At 34.9% G+C, this 12,500-nt stretch overlaps 1 protein-coding gene across 17 annotated transcripts in view; it reads left to right on the top strand.

Annotated features, from left to right (window-relative positions):
- Positions 1–12,500, top strand: part of Ndae1 (Na[+]-driven anion exchanger 1) — a 590,832-nt gene that overhangs the window by 483,603 nt on the left and 94,729 nt on the right. For 12 of the 17 annotated variants that reach the window (XM_068385475.1, XM_068385510.1, XM_068385537.1 and 9 more), the window contains exon 1: positions 3,149–3,306. The exons of the other annotated variants lie outside the window; for them this stretch is intronic. The gene's annotated coding sequence lies outside the window, so the exon portion shown is untranslated. Of the gene's footprint in view, positions 1–3,148; positions 3,307–12,500 lie in introns of those variants that run through there. 17 annotated transcript variants of the gene reach the window in all.

Raw genomic sequence — 12,500 nt, 5'->3', positions numbered from 1 at the left:
CCTTAAAGTCTGTGTATCTCCATTTCTTTATCACGTATCTCATTAGTTTTTGCCTTCCTATTTTTATTTCATTACTTTTAACGAAAGTAATTAGAATTTGGTATTATTTTTGAAGGTAAGAAGGAAATTTATTTTTTTGGTCATATGTTGAGTGATGTTCGTTTTTGTTTTTGTATGATATTGGTGTTAAGAATTCTCAACAGAATTTTTTTTTGTTAGTAAGGTGATAGCAATCGACAATTTTTTTCCCCAACATTTTAGAGAATTTTGTCTTCTGCATGCTAAAGTAATTCATTTTGTTTTCTTTAGAAGTAGTTTCGTAAGAATAAAAGACAATCGGCCAGAAAATACCTGATCTTTTGTATGACGTCAGAGGAGAGAGAGAGAGAGAGAGAGAGAGAGAGAGAGAGAGAGAGAGAGAGAGAGAGAGAGAGAAATATAAACATTTCATTGAAGAACCTTGATCGTTCTCACCTTTGTCAGTGCAATCTCTCTCTCTCTCTCTCTCTCTCTCTCTCTCTCTCTCTCTCTCTCTCTCTGCAAGGTTCCATATGTAGACCATACGAATGAAAGATACAACCACAAGTTCGATAGAAATTGGTCCATCATCCTTTGGAGAAATATACGAATATTATTTGCTGTCTTTGTTATTGTTTCGTTTTTCGGCGTTTTATGTTTATTTGAAGTACATTCAAGATTTTGGGACATGCAATTGCATGGTGTGATTTTCAACTGGCAAAATGAAATTGATGATGCTATTGAATCCACTCCTCCCCTTCCTCTGCATGAGCATTCCTTTTATGATTATCAGAAAGAATGAAATTAAGGAAGAAAACATATGAGAGATTATTAAGTTAAGAATCACCATTACTACTGTTAGTATCATTAATTTGTTACGTAAATGCTAACTCAGGTTATCACCCGATTATTATTTTACGAAGCTAGTGTGTATCGGAAGATTTTATTATTAGTGAATACTTTAATTTTTCTTTTAAATAGATGTTTTTCATTGTTAGTAGTTGAATTTGTTGAGATATCATTATCACGTTTGTGGTGACCAAGAAGACATCGTCATTTTCTCTAGTTTGTGCAAATTGAGTGTTGTACGCTAGATTCAATTGGTTGATGGCATTGTTCGCTGTAAGAGCCGTTACGACTGTGATGTTATTCCCATTATATTTTTATTTCAGTTACATTTCTTATTGTTCGAGTGCGTTTTTTTTCTGTTTCTTTGTGCTTAGTGTATGCTTATTTTCTGTGAACTTTTAGAGGTAATTCGTTTATCTCTTAATTATCCAGTGAAGATTAAGGCTAGCTTCTCGATCAGTCTTGTAGTTTTCAAAATGACTCTTGGTAATCTTCTCTGTGTATAAAATTAATTGATTTTAGATGAAAGAAGGTTTTCGTGGTGTACCAGTTAATGTTTCCATTGTTATCTCATCATGACCTTTAACATTCTAGAATTCACTGCAGTGGAAGTTGGCTGAGCCAAAACCGCTGAATGTTTACAAAAACAATCTCTCATAATACATATTCTAACATATTCTACTAAACAAATGTCATATACCAATATATATATATATATATATATATATATATATAATATATATATATATATTCATTCATATAAGCCATATATTATATTGCTCCTAATATCTGGATTCTCATTACCTCGGGATCATAGATCCAAGGGGGAATCAACTCAAAGATAATAGCTTCTGGTCGGCCGGGGAATCGAACCAGGGCCCAAGAAACTGAGGCTCCTATGTTGTAGCAATTCAGCCACAGAAACACGTCTAAATGTGCAAAATTAGCATATATATATATATATATATATATATATATATATATATATATATATATATATATATATTATATATATATATATATATATATATATATGTGTGTGTGTGTGTGTGTGTGTGTGTGTGTGTGTGCGGCCCAGCGTATATGTTTTCATAATGGAGAGAAAAACTGACGCAGTTATACACCTAATATGCTATATTCTTTTTACTCATTAATAATTTTCATTGTATAAATGTGATAAACTAATAAAAATGCCATATTTAGAGAAGCTTTTACCATCCTTCCTGTATATTAGGCAATAATTAGGTACACACTGACCGGCAGGATGCGAAACACGGTGTCATTATTAACCATTAGCAAGTAGGTTTCAACACTGTTGCAGAACTGTAGCCGCTGGTCCGGAGGCTCGTGTTCTTGGACTTGTCGAGAGTCGAAAAAGCAGTGTATTTCGCATCCTAAAGTAAATGGTATGGAGACTAGATTAATGTTGGATCTCGTGTTTGCGTCTCCATGACGGTCGGTAGAGGCTGGCGGTTCCGTACCGGAAAGAAATGCCCCTAAGAAGGAAATAAATTGAGCTTGTGTGTATAGTATAAAACGTTCAAGACTAAACGCTATTATTTGAGCATGTGCATGTCTGGTTTTAGTTTTCACAATTTTTACGAATACGAACTGCAAATTCTGAGTCATGCAAATCTAACAAAATTAAGACTCGCCCTCACGATTTGGAAAACTTGTGGAAATTGCACTTTACGGAACTCTTATGACGTAGAGAGAGAGAGAGAGAGAGAGAGAGAGAGAGAGAGAGAGAGAGAGAGAGAGAGAGAACGTCGGAGTTGGGATGCTGTATGTTGCAAGCTGTTGATATAACCATAACACAACGTATTGGTTAGATCTTGTAGCTCGTACTTTAATGATAGAGCAGCATTGCATTGTTGCATAGCATCAGCAGATATCAAATGGCGTTATGTAGTTGATAGCTAACACTTTAAGGACAGCTGTTACTCTTATGCATCAAACGATCCCTGTAACCAGTTGTCAATTACTTTACTCGAGGCGGTATGTTGAAACATAAGAAAAAAAATCATCGGTATTGGCGTTACGATATTAGCTTGAACTACAATATCGGTACTAATGTAACAGACATTTTGATATAACAGTTTATTGGCTAAATTTAGTACTGTAGATACATGGATGGCCGTAGCATTGATAATGAAAATCTTTGGAGTATACAGTAAAATATAACCTTGGCAATCAAGTTTCATTCAGCACCGGTCCCGGACGAAACATTTTGGTTTCTGGGTTAAACGCATTGTTAAATATCGCTCAGAGTTGCCGACAATGCTTGGCCGACGCGAGTCCGGGCCCACAGCAGCAAGTCAGTCGCCTGTGCGCATGTGCAGGGGTAAGAAGCCATCTGGCGCGTTCCTTCGAAATATTAAGTGCTCGGAGGACGATTTTTGGACCTAAGTGAGACCTGTGTCTTTAATATTTTTGTAGGTGAGTTATATCAACTATTTCGAATGTAAGCATGTTTTGCGCCACCTCTGAGGACATTAAACGAAACTAGTGGTCAGGCGAAGTGCAATATCGATCATTTTATTATAAATTTGTAAATTTTCATTCTTGTTGAAATTTAAACCGAGTCTTCTGGCATTTCAAAATATTATGGTAAGTCAGACTAGGCACACTGTGTCAGTATTTATTCTTCCTTATTTCTTAGCCTGAAGGAACTACAACGAATTCACTAACCTCTTTCTCCACCGCTGTGAACTTATATAAAAAGTGAATGACAGTACATCATCTTGTACCCTACAAAATCATCCCGGGCATTAGGCCTACTATTCTTTTAGCAATTTTAATTAAGTAATCGAGTTTTTGCTAAACTGTGACTTGAGAGAGAGAGAAAAAAAGAATCTTCGAACTGTACCTTAAAGTTTCAAGGAACCACACGTGTCTTCTGTATAATCCCTTAAGGCTACGGTTCATAACAATCGTTTATAGTCAATTACACACAGATAATTCTTCTTTTGTTTTCCAGTTGACAAAAATTAGGTCCGCGATGTCTAAGAAAAAATGATGCTTTTTGCGAATGCTTAGAAGAAAAAGTAAAAGATTTTCAGTTTGTAGGGATATTTTGTGAATTTCTTATGGGTACGAAATTTCTGAGAATACTGTATTCATTCTCTCTCTCTCTCTCTCTCTCTCTCTCTCTCTCTCTCTCTCTCTCTCTCTCTTAGTTTATTTAGTGTGTTCGTGATTAATGTAGAATGGTCAATCTAATTGTCCTACGAAAAAAAAAGGTATTCAAATCTTACCTTTGTCCTTATTTCAAGGAATATTGTCTATTGACTGTATATATCTATCCTATTCTAAAAGAATAATACAATATTTAAAGTTAGAAGTGGACCGTATAAGGAATTTCTGTACCATTAGTTTGCATAGATATTATCGTAGTTTCCTTTTACTTTCCTAGAACATTGCGTCAGTTGGATGCTCACAGCTGAGTTATGGGTGCAAGTAATGAGAGAGAGAGAGAGAGAGAGAGAGAGAGAGAGAGAGAGAGAGAGAGAGAGAGAGAGAGGAAAAAGCATGGCTCAGAATTGAATTCCTTGGAGAGTGACTCATGGTTTTTAACCTCGTCGCTCTGTTCACCTCGCTTTATTTCCCACCGTCAGAATCTCTTTTTCACTGTATCCATGTTATCGTGTTTACCGAAGATGAATCATAACTTTTGATCCGTATATATTCCTGAAATGTCGAATTGTGATTTATGTTTATTTTTTTTTTAATATCCATTCCTCTTATTGAAATATTTTACAAAGGTTAAATTATTCCTCGAAGTTCTTTTCTAATACTCGGCTTTGTTCAGCTCTGCATAATTCAGTACCGCGCCATCTATTCTAATTTATCTGCTTTTCGATAATTTTCCGCAGAAAACATTTATCAATGTTTTTATTATTTGGCATGATTGGGAAGATTGCCGCTAAGTTTGCACAGTTTGTATTTTGTGATATTTTTTACATAATTTTTATTTAATGTAGTTTAATCAAACTCATTTATTGTAACACGTATTTGTAGTTGCAGTTTGGATCATCATCGTAATTATTTCCACTTCGACCTTCAGTCCATTACTTGGTTTGCGTGTATATCATTGTTTCATTGCATTCCGTTACGCCTTCTTATTAAAGAGTTCAAGATCGCTGTGTCGTGTTCTTTGTCTTCTCCTGCATCCCTCCTTGAATTGCATCATTCTCTTGTGTAAGTAAAATAATCTATTTTTCAAGATCTCTATCTCCGTCATCTTATCCGGGTTGCCTGTTGTAAATATTATATTGTTCTTATCCACCTCTGTATCATTTTGTGTCACTGATTTATTGCTTCCTATTTCATTTAATTCGAATGCCCTTTTTAACACAATAAATCGCACTTACTCTTTCTTTCATAAGTGTCATTGGCAACTTGTTTTATGCTCAATTATTTCTCTTATTTAGTGTTCTCCCGGTTTAACTTAACCAACGCCATGTTTAGCGAGCATTTCCCGTTGGTTTCATTCTGCTTTGTTCGCCAAAACGGTTGTTACCTTGTCATTTATTTTTTTTTCGCCGCGCTCTGAAGATTGTAAAATCCACCTTTGCCTCTTGGTTTTTGTTTTACACTTTTTTTTCACTCTAATCATCTTAAATGTATCTCCTGGTCTCTTTAACCACGTTCATAACCACCAATGCCGTGTGTGAAGTTTTGTTTAATTTTCATTACTTCTTATATCGTTTATTTATTTCCTTATTTCCTTTCCTTACTGGGCTATTATTCCCTGTTGGAGCCCTTGGGCTTATAGCATCTTGCTTTTCCAACTAGGGTTGTAACTTAGCTAGTAATAATAATAATAATAATAGTGTTTGACGGTTAAACTTCAGAATTCGCTATCGGCGATTACTTTCGAAGTTAATGTAATGATATACTGTATATATATATATATATATATATATATATATATATATATATATATATATATATATATATAAATAAAGAGAGAGAGAGAGAGAGAGAGAGAGAGAGAGAGAGAGAGAGGGGCCAAGATCTGTTGTTGTGACTGAATATTCTTTCATATGGTTTTATATAAAAGAAAGTGTGAGTAATTTATTGTGTTGCTCTTTTGACTAAAACAAGTTTGGCATTTTGACAGCGATGAATCATTTTACTGTTATTATTTGTAAAGCTGCTAGCTCAGTAGGAAATCGTATTTTATAAATTATTTCATTGTTTTTCTGGAACATATATGAAAAACTTGGGCAAAGTTGATAGGTAGAGGTAAGAAAGTTTCAAAGAACCAGCCATGTTACTTAACACCCCCCCCCCCCAAAGAAAAGAGCCGATGGCCTTCTGTTTTACTGTTATATGAGTCAAGGTCTATAAATAAAAGTTATAATCTATAGATTAATAACATCATGCCGCAGGGGTGAAAAAAAAAAGAATCCTCTTTGATTTTGTCTTAAATAACTATAAAAAAAAACTATAACCGTAGTTATTGGCTATAATGTTCTAGTTTTTTATTTGTATGTTTAAGTTTTTTTTGGGGGGGAGCTTTTGTCTTTTTTAAGGGCATTTAAAGTTTTGATAAAGACCTTACTTTATAATTACTTTACAATATTAGCATTAATTTTGTGAATAAGAAGGAAATATGTCTGTGAAACTGTTCAAGATAGGTTGCATTCGTTTGTAAAACTAACGTGATTATGAACTAAATTAATTTTTTAATATATATATATATATATATATATATATAATAATAATAATAATAAAATCATTCAGCGTCTCCGCTAAACCTATTTGACGTCAAAGAGAAATGGTGTGCGAGAGCAGCCTGTGAAAGAGCCATCTTACCACAGACTTCTGTAGTCTGCACCCTATAGTCTGTGGTCGTGTTGAGTTTAAAGCGTGTTCCGGAAATGAGAGATGTTACTGGTCACGATCAGATTTTCTTTATTTTTTCATTCTTTTGCCATCGTGAGATCTTTATCTTTATTCAACATATAATATTTGCAGCAAGTATCTGGATGTGAGATCGAATAAGTACCTGGCAAGATTAACTCGAGGATCAAGTGTCTAAATTTTCTTTTAAAATGGTAGTCGAGATAGATGGTGAATTTGATCTGGTTTCTGTGACTATAGATTATATAGATTGACATTTTTTAATCCGATTAGATCTTGTTCAAACACTCAACGCTTGGAATGACACCCACGTAATAAGCAATTTGTGATACATGCCATTATATAGTGTGAGTGGACTGACTGTCTGCTAATTAACATCCTACTTGGCCTAATGAAATTTTTTCTTGAGAAAAAGGATGCTGAATTTAGAATAATTCATGAGCAGCTGTCTTCCTTTTGACACCTTCAAACTTGTCATTGCAAGCAAAATTAGATTTCATTTAATTATCGTATTGAAAAGCCAAAAGAAAAAACAATGAAATCAAAATCCCCTACCTAGTAGCAACAAGATGGTGTGGAGATCTAGGGAAACGTGGAGTCCGTGGTCACCAAAATTATATATTCACGGATGTTATAAATCTTAGCATGGTTGATGTTTCGTGGAATGATTCAGTGCCAGAGAAAAATTTTACATCAGCTATTGGTTATATTATTGATCATGTAAGAAACACAAGCCATAGTATAGATTGAGATACTTCAGAAATAGTTTATTGAAAGTGCATGTACTTTCAGAGGCCAGATATTAAAAGTTGTTTGGGTTAACATGACTAACAGTAAAAAATCAAACCCTGTGGTGATATACAATATATAAGATTGGTCACTTATTTTTGCTGTTATTTTAAACATAACACTCATTATTAGTATCCCTTTACTTACTTTTGGTATTTTTGATGCTACCAAAAATTGTTGGAAAAGTGATAGACCATAGGTTGACCATTATCATCTTGCTCCATACAAAACTCCAAAACTATGGTGGAAGTATGATTTCCTGGTGACTTTTTCGTTTTAGAGTGGTTTGAATTTAAGAAATATTGCATAACTTGGCTTTTCCACTGAACCGCGTTTAAAAAGTAAGCGTTAAAGTACTGCCATGTCTCTTTGTTCGTTCTGTGATTGCGGCACGGGCTCTTGCGTAGGCAGTCCACTGAGAGTTGAAATCTGAATCGGTCATTGAGGTTTATTGAATATTGGTGTTAGATCAGAATCATCTTTAGTGTACTTAAGGGTAGAACTCCCACTCTTATATCGTGTATGTAGCGTACCGAAAGGATTGCATATTAGTAAAAGTACAATAGGGAAGCAACTCGTACTTTAAACTAATCCTTATTCTTATATGATTATGTTAAATGCTATGCGAAGGTCATGTTTTACATTCGGTGAATTTGACTGGTGTGAAGTTATAATTATATTAGCTAGTTCAGCAACTACGAGTCATTTTTTTTAAACAGGCCCCAAATTTAAGATATTTATGGGTATTATTTCTGGTAGGTTACTTTGGGTATTTGTTTCTTTGTTAGCAACTTTACGGGAAAACTGCCTGACTGATTTACTCGGCATTTTCACGAGAGATGCACTATGACACACAAGACCCATTAAATTTGGATCTCGTAGGGTCAAGGTAATAGTGACCCGTAATGTACGAATCTGTTTTCATTTACTATAACGTTGTTAGATATTATCCGATTTACTTGAAACGAAGAATAAAATCTCCGTTGTCTGATGCAGAAAATATAATAACACTTATCAAAATAATGAAAATGCATATTTTTTTTAGATTGGTTCCAAGTTCAATGGGGTTGAATTTTCAAGGTTACAGAATTTAAGAGGGCCATAATCTTTCAAAGGAGTACCGATAGAAAATTACGCATGAGCTTTAAAATGTCAATACGACTTTTAACCTTCTATGACCTTGCAAGGTCTAATTCAACATCACCTGATTTCAGCAAGTTCAGCTTCACACTCGTTTACTATTATTGACGAATACTGCAACTCTACAAAAACAATTAGAGCAATAATAGTGTTTTCGACGGTTTTTGTGAAGGTTCACATGAGAAGGGCGGGGTTTGGCGTGTCAGACATCACATGATTTCGTTTTAAAACTTGACTCGATCTAATTTTCATCATTTGACATGTTGCATGTGTGAAACTTGAAATAAACAAAATTAACCACTGGTAATTATTAGACCGCACCTGACATGTGCAAGAGTAAATAAAACATTTTTGTAAATATGCAGACTTATGAAAAGCCGTTCTTCTGACGATCATAACATCTGCAAGTAAGATGGCTCTAAGGCATTTTGGCATATGGTACATCGTTTTTAATTTTTTCCAAGATCTTTGTAAAATATTTGCTGGTTTTCTTTGTATATTTTGTTGTATTGATAAAGTCCCTCGAGCTGTCCTCCAGAAAAGGAAAAAGTGAATTGGAATATAAAGGAAATGCTTATACGGTAGCTCTATTGCATGATAGTTTATGTTGAGATGCAGTTTATAATTTCTGTGACTCGCTTACTGCCGTTTTATTTTTAAACATTCTGCTGATTTGGTTAGCAAGTAGAATTGCCTCACAATCATGGTGAAAAAGAAAAGCTACGTAGCCAATAAAGTTTTCAACCTTTTTGCCTATATATATATATATATATATATATATATATATATATATATATATATATATATATACATACATACATACATACATATATCGGCATACTGTGTTGCTTCCCATTTTCCAAAAGATTTGCTTGGAGCTTAGTATACGTACGAGACCAATTAATTTTTAGCGCGTTTGTTATACTTTGCAGATGCCCTTAATATTATTGGCAAGGTACGGGGAAAAGTGATGTGAAATTGATGTCGCAGTAAAGCCAAGTTCCTTGCCTAGGTATCAGGATCTTAAGTGCATAGAGGAACTAGAGTACGGCTGCTATATAGGTAACTACTGTATTATAGCTTAATTAACAAACATGAAGGTTCTATTTAAATGAGTTATATGTCAATTTGAAATCGGATTAGGGAAGATTTCTTTACAGAAGTAGAAAAATAATTGCCAGGTTTCAGAAAATTGTAGAATGGGAAAAATCATTCCTTTGCCGAATGTACAGTAAGATACTACTTATTAAAAATGTAACGCTTCTGCGTTCTATATTTAGCATTTTGTTGGTATTGTTATACAGCGTGGGTGTGTCTTGCGCGTGTTCAGTTTATAGGATTTGTCTTCTTGTAAAGGGTATGGAAACTTTACGTTCTCATGGGATGAAGCTGGTAGTCTAGGTCATTTTATTGAACACGGATGGATTGTCTTGCGGGTGTGGGAGGCTGGTAGCGAACTGTGAACCTTATATTATGGATATTTTTTTTATTGAGTTTTATTTATTTCATCTCATATTAACAGTGGAATAATAAAAGATATGGTTAATCTGTTTTAACCTGTCAGGACAGGACCACCATCAAGCATTGAAATAAGGTGAGTCAAGAACAGATCTGTAGTTGTCGATGCTCTGTTGTCAATCTTTGGGCTTTCTTGATTCCATCTGAAAATGGTTATGTTTAAGGATGTAAGTCTCTTATTCACTCGAGGTTATCAAAACGGTCTTTATGTTACATTGTCATGAAACCCGGTTCATCTTTTCAGAAAAGGTGTATAATTTAGAATGCTGGCTCTTCCATTTGTAACATTGAAAATTATATTACAGCTCTTTAATGTTAATTATTGTGTTCATGATGCAAAGAGATCGAATTTATTCAAATAACAGACAGAATGTCGGTTTGTGCTCTTGTGGTTCATTTATCCATTAATTTATTTTGTCGGTATCTTCATTTGTATCCCGACGAAATAGACGTCCCAAATATTTGCTAGATAAACCAGCAGCTTTGATTCGTCTCGGTAAGGGCGTTCTTAACGTGTGATCAAGTCTACAGAAACATTTCAATTAAGACATTCCGCCTTTCTTGTATTGTGTATTGACAAATAGACAGACCTTGTGAATAAAAGATAAAGCCAGAAACAAGATTGTCACAAGAACTCAAACGTTCCTGTCTGAATAGGGCAGACTTTGTACCAATAGTTTGAGTAAAAGGTGGGGTATATATAGAGAAATTTTAAGTCCTAGGCGAAAAAGGAGGAAGATACCCATTTGCAACCGTTGTTTCGACAGGTTTCAGTCAGTACTGTGTTTGAAATATGTGTATACCTATTTTCAGTGTTACATCTACGGGAAAAGTTGAATTTGTTGACCCATTCTTGTGATGTGATAAAAACTTTTCTTTGTTACCATTATTTGAAATGTTTTAAATGTCGATCATGAGTGGTAGAGGCAAAAGAGACGAGAATGTCCTAGAGACTGACCATACTGTATGTACATATGATCAGCGTCTAAACCCCTTCTCCATCAAGCTAGGACCTGGCAATGACTTCTGATGACTCATCAGATAGTTCTATAGGCTCCCCTTAACCCTCTCATCCTTAGCTCGCTAGGTCTGCGACACTGCAGAAACTATTGGGCGTGAGCGTGGCTCGAATTCTCGTCCAACAGATTGCGAGACGGACGTTTTCTATACGCTACCACAATCATGATTCCAGTATACTTATGTTATATTGTTTAAAGATGTTTTGTTAAGGACTCTGACCTCACAGGAAGTTAAATTGAAACGAGAGTGGTGATGCACTGGTGAATATTATATATATTAGAAAAATGGCATTGGTGGACTTGAAGTTTCTTTAGGCAAGGAAGGCAGCTGCAAAACTAATTAGCTATGGGACCTCATGTTTGTGTTATGCGAGTACGGCTTCTATTATAGCATCTTTGAGCATATGTCGCAACCATGCCGTTCCAATTTGTGTATGCAGTGAAACTGTAGTCGCCCATGTTTGGGCTCGTGTGACTCTCTTTCGTCGAACTTGTGTGATTTAATGTTACCACCAGTAATGGCTGCCTTTGGGTAAAAGTTATGAGCATGTAATATGTCATAAGTTGTTCTAGAAACACCATCTTTTAAAACGTGTCGCTGAAAGTCGGATTTATTATAGCGCCGGTCTAGTAATAATTTGTATTTTCCCATATTAGTAATATTTGTGTACTTTATGGGACATTCGTTGAATGTTTCAATGTTACATGTAAAGTTTAATTTGGAATTTGGGTAGACTTTTTTTCCCATCCTGAAAAGGTGTAGGTTATGATTTCGTGAGCATTTTTTAATGTTGCTTTAAAACAATGAACTTGATAAGGACTATCTTTCAGAAGACAGTCGTTAAATTTGCAAATGAGAACGATTTTTTTTAAAGTTAATATTTATCGACCACCTCGAGCTGAGTTTATACTTGATCTTGAGCCCTAAAACCCGATTTTGTATATCGCCAGCCAGATGCTGTACATAGTTTTCCGTGGCCTTTGCCCCGCCTCCTTTCCTCCCTGATCTCTGTCAAGGTCAGTCCGGAGGTTTACGGCGTCTTGACATTTCTTTGCTTCATTCTTTTGTTCGGATTGATGCATCGTTTGCTACTTTGTTCGTGATCCTAATTGTACCTTACTTCTTATTTTCATCCATTTTTTTTTTTTATTTATTTCAATATTAGTTTAACTGTATCGTTCATCTAATATATTTAAGAGCACTTCCTTTTTCAACTTGTTTTTCTTTTCCCTTTATCGTTTTATACTTCTTTGGTCTTCACAATAGTGCGGCTGTTTTTATACCTCCCAACTGAG

Source organism: Palaemon carinicauda, chromosome 1, assembly GCF_036898095.1.
Source record: "Palaemon carinicauda isolate YSFRI2023 chromosome 1, ASM3689809v2, whole genome shotgun sequence".
Classification (NCBI taxonomy): domain Eukaryota; kingdom Metazoa; phylum Arthropoda; class Malacostraca; order Decapoda; family Palaemonidae; genus Palaemon; species Palaemon carinicauda.
Note: the sequence above shows the minus strand (reverse complement) of the source record. Positions and strands in the feature narration are given on the sequence as shown.